Here is a 5,004-nt window from a genome sequence, read left to right as displayed (position 1 = left end):
ACCAAGGTCCGATGCAAATTGCCCGAGCTTGTCGACTCCTAAGGCCTTCATAAATATATCAACAACTTGGAGGTGCGTACTGGTATGTTGTAGATCGATCTCGCCGGCCTATACGCGCTCGCGGATGAAGTGGTAATGCACTTCGATATGTTTAGTTCACGTGTGAAGTACGGGATTGCGCGCTAGGTAGATACTGCTCATGTTGTCGTAGTAGAGACAAATGGGATCCTTGATGGGAACGCCCAAATCCTTTAGTATGCGTTTAAGCCATACGACTTCGCATGCGTAGACTGTTGCGCCCCTATATTCAGCTTTTGTGCTCGACAGTGCGACTGTTGGCTATTTCTTGCTGCTCCAAGAGATTGCTCCGCGGCCGAGGGAGAAGACAAATCTGGAGGTGGATCATCTATCCGCTTTATAGCTTGCCCAGTCCACGTCGGTGTACCCTTCGAGTCGAATAGTCGTGTTTGACTTACACATGATGTTGTAAGCCATTGTCGTACTAACATACCGTAGTATCCTCTTAGCACAATCAAGATGAAGGTTTCGCGGATTCTGCATGAATTGGTTAAGTAGGCCGACCGAATAACTGAGCTCGGGTCACGTAATGGTTAGATAGATCAAACTACCAATCAATTGTCGATACTGAGTCGGCTCGCTCTCAGCGGTTCCGGAATTGGCATCAATCTTTAGGTTACGATCAAGAGGGGTAGACACAGGCTTGCACTCGGTCATTCCGAACTTGTAGAGTAAGTTGACGATGTAGTGTCGTTGTGAGATCATTATCCCGACTGGTGTCCAAATTACTTCAATGCCTAGGAAGTAATGGAGTTCGTGCAGGTCTTTCATTTCGAATCTATCGGAGAGAAGTGTTTTGACTTTGTTGATCTCTGTGAGATCCTTTCCTCCGATGACCAAGTCATCCATGTATAGGATCATGATGATCGGGCTATCCGACTCATTTCGGATGTACAGAGAAGTATCGGATTTTGACATCCAAAATCCGACTTGAGGAAGATATTGTGTGATCTTCGAATGCCAAGCACGTAGTGCTTGTTTGAGGCTGTAGAGTGGCTTCTTGAGTCGGCATACGGTGTGCGGATGTTTACGAGATTCGAATCCGGGTGGTTGTATCATGTACACCTCTTCTTCTAACTCTCCTTGGAGGAAAGCATTTTTCACGTCCATCTAGTGGAAGTGCCATCCCTTCGCTGCGGCAAGTGCAATTACTATCTATACAGTTGTCATCTTTGCCACCGGGGCAAAGGTTTCTTCGTAGTCTATGCCATGCGATTGCATGTAGCCTTTCGCAACGAGCCATGCTTTGAAGTGATTTACAGATCCGTCGGCATTGTATTTTACTTTGTATATCCATCTGCAGCCAATCGCTTTCTTGTTCGGGGGGAGAGGAACGAGATCCCATGTCTCGTTTTTGCAGAAAGCTTCCATCTCCTCATTCATCCCGTCAACCCATCGCTGATCCTTTGTGGCTTCGGAAAGCATTTCCGATTCCTGTACTGATGCTACTTTCATCAGAAAGGCGTAGTGATACGCCATGTACTCGTCGTAGCCATAGTGGTTTACGGGGGGGGTTCTTTTCACGTGTGGATCGGCGTAGCTCTCGATCCGTGGGGAGTATGGCTTTCTATGCTCCATCTATGTGGATGTCGAGATCTTCAAATTCACTGTCAAGAGAGTGAAGCATCTCGGTCTCTTCCTAAGCTTCATATTCCCACATTTTCGCCTTCCCTTTGTCCAGCTTCGGACTTGGCCGAGATGTGCTTTCAACGCTCGGCGGCTTGGATGGCCCACTCAGTCGTGTCATAATTGGGCTGTCTTCTAACATCTGTGTGAGCCGATCCTCAGCTTCTATTTCTATTTCAGTGTCATTCGCGTCGAGCAGGGTTGTAGTCGAAGTATTCTCTGGAGTGTACCATGATGCGTATTCGTCGAAGACTACGTCTTAAATTGTTCGAACCTTACAGGTAGATGGGTTGTAGCATTTGTACCCCTTCTGTTCGAGTGAGTATCCTACGAGGATACATTTCTCCGACTTTGGGTCAAGCTTTTGCCGCGTATCGTCGGGAATATGTACGTAGGCAATAGAACCGAAAATGCGGACATGTGACAACTCCCGAAGGATTTCTCATGCGGAGTTATATCGTGTACTCCCGAGGTTGTGCACTTGTTCATGAGATATACGGCCGTATTTGCCGCTTCTGCCCAATATGATTTTGGCAGGTTCTTCTCGTTCATCATGGCTCGTGAGACTTCTACACATGGCGATTTTTACGCTCTGCTACGCCTTTTGCTGAGGCGTGTGTCGACACAAGAACTCTCTTCTGATTCCTTCTTTTCAGAGATACGCCGTAAGTTTATCTGAAAAATATTCTTTGCCTCCATCTGATCGAAGACAGCGTACATGCCGTCCCGTAGTTTTTTCGACTTCAGTTTTGAATGTCTCGAAGTGCCTGAACACTTCACTCTTCTACTTCATCAGATAGATCCAGGTGTTCCTGGAGAAGTCGTCGATGAACGTGACATAGTATCGGCATCCGCCGAATGTTGTTGTTTGGGATGGTCCCCACATATCTGAATGTATGACATCCAGAATTCCTTTGCTCACATTCCACTCTTTAGGGAATGGGTGACAACGTTGCTTTCCGAACTGACATGCTTCGCATACGCCTATAATCTCCTTTGCCGTAAAGTTTGGGAGTTCAATTACGACTCCTTTTGATTGCATGTTCTGGAGCTTTTGGAGATTGATGAGGCCGATTCTCTTGTGCCACAATTTCAAGTTGGTTTCGATTTTCTGGCCCTTTGCAAACATGGCCAACTTTACCTCGCTCGATTCGAGGATGAACATACAGCCTTCACGACGGCCGTGAGCTATGACTTGATCGCCTTTTTTGATGAAGCACCCATCGTTATCGAAGCATACTTGCATTCCTTGTTCGACAATCTGGCCAACCGAGACCAGGTTTTTCGTAATAGTGGGGACATGCAGCACATTCTTCAGGTAGGTCTATTTGCCGTCGTTTCCAAATGGGACGTTCCCGACATGCTATATTGGGTAAGTCGTGTCATCTCTTGTTTCAACATATCCAGGACGTTCGGGCTTCCGTAGTTCCCGAAAACAATCTTCATGGGACATCATGTAATTGGATGCTACTGAATTGACAAACCATACGTTGTTTGGAGTGGAATCGGTAGTTGATGCAAGTGCGGACATTGAGTGCGCTTCGTGCTTCATTATGAACATTCCACCGTAGTCGGAGTTCATGGCGTAATTTGTCAGTTGTTGGCCTTGCTCACGCTTCTTCTTCCGACACTCCTCTTCGTAGTGGACGGGTTTTCCATAGTACCCGCACTCAACTGGGTTCCTACGGTTGCTTGGTCCAACGTGATGACTCTGTCGAATACATGTGTATAATGGACGTATTCACACTATCCCGTTTTGGCCATTTATGTAATTAGCATAAAGGGTAGTTGCCCTAAGTCGGTCACTATATATAGTGACCTTGTAACCTTTTTGTAAAGGTTTTTTGTGGAATGTTGTATTATTGCTTTGTGGAATAAAGAGTCTTTTGTGCCTCTCTGTCTCTCTCTCTCTCTCTCTCTGTGCAACGACCTACAAACTGTCATACGCAGGTATTCAACAGCAATCGAATGCTTCTCGATCTTCCGCATAGACGACTTTGTCTCCAACATCTGGTATCAGAGCCTGCACAGTAGTCGGTCCTTCAATCCGCTGTCGGCCGTCGTCTCAGCATTCGGTTTCCTGCGTCATTCGAAAAAGAGAGAAGAAGAAGAAAAACGAGGCCTGCATCTCATCGCGTTAGATCATCTTTGCTTGGAGTAAGCCAGCAGGTTGTACTCCGTTCCTTGTGATCGTAACCGCTCGAGGTGAAATCCCCTTGTGCAACATTGACAACAACCCAAATTCGTGCTTCATCTGGCTGATCGACATTCGGGAGGATCAGTTGGATCCGTCTCTCTCGTTGCTGCAGTCACCCGAAGCAGAATCGGTCCAGATAATCGGTTTCAATAATCGGTATTCGGCATATATCCGAAGCGAACCGGGCTCACTCCGACTCGGCAACATTCGGGAAGACCAGTCGGTTCTGTCCCTCAAGCTACCGGAGTCAATTCGAGCAAGTTCCGAAGCCGAACCGACTCGGGTTCAAATCCGACTAGAGCGATATCGGGTGAGCCAACCGGCTGCACTCCAACAAGGCTCGTAGTCAACTCCGAACCGAGCTTCGTCAACCGAAACCAAATTTGATGGCATCAACATCCGGCTCGTCAGAAATGAGTCTACGAAAGTTCGATGGATCGAACTTCAACTTCTGGAAGGAACAAATGCAGGACTATCTCATAGTCAAGGGGCAAATCGATCCCATCGAAAATGAAGAACTTCCAGAAGGATACAAACCAATTGAGTGGCAGAAGCTGGACAGAATTGTCCGCGCCACGATTCGGATGCACCTATCGGAATCGGTATACTTTACGGTGCAATCGTGTACGACAGCATTCAAACTGTGGAAAACACTGTCGGACACTTACGAAAAGAAGGTCGCCGCAACGAAGATGTTTTTGATCCGGCGCCTCTACAACTTGCGGATGAAAGAATCCGATTCGGTTCAAGCACACCTCAATGAGTACGAAAGCATAAGCTCCCAAATCTCGTCATAGGGGACGGCGATCGAGGATGAACTCAGAGCAATGATACTCATGAGCAGCCTTCCCTCATCATGGGAAACTTTCGTCACAACCGTGTGCAACGCGTCAACCACGGCTGTTAAATACTCCGAAGTCACGAGCGCAATCCTGACCGAAGCAGCTCGGAGAAAGTCTTTCGCCAAAGACTCAACAGACGACGCTTATGTAGTACAAGGTTCGACAGACCGATCGAACATACGAGGAAGAGATTCCTCACGGCCGCCGAACAATCGGCGAAGACGGAGCCAGTCACGGGATAACCGAATCTGCAACTATTGC

The sequence above is a fragment of the Azolla caroliniana genome, unplaced genomic scaffold, assembly GCF_043228905.1.
Source record: "Azolla caroliniana isolate FFs.n. ecotype wild unplaced genomic scaffold, voAzoCaro1.0.p SCAF_15, whole genome shotgun sequence".
NCBI lineage: Eukaryota > Viridiplantae > Streptophyta > Polypodiopsida > Salviniales > Salviniaceae > Azolla > Azolla caroliniana.
This window is presented reverse-complemented; position numbering follows the sequence as displayed.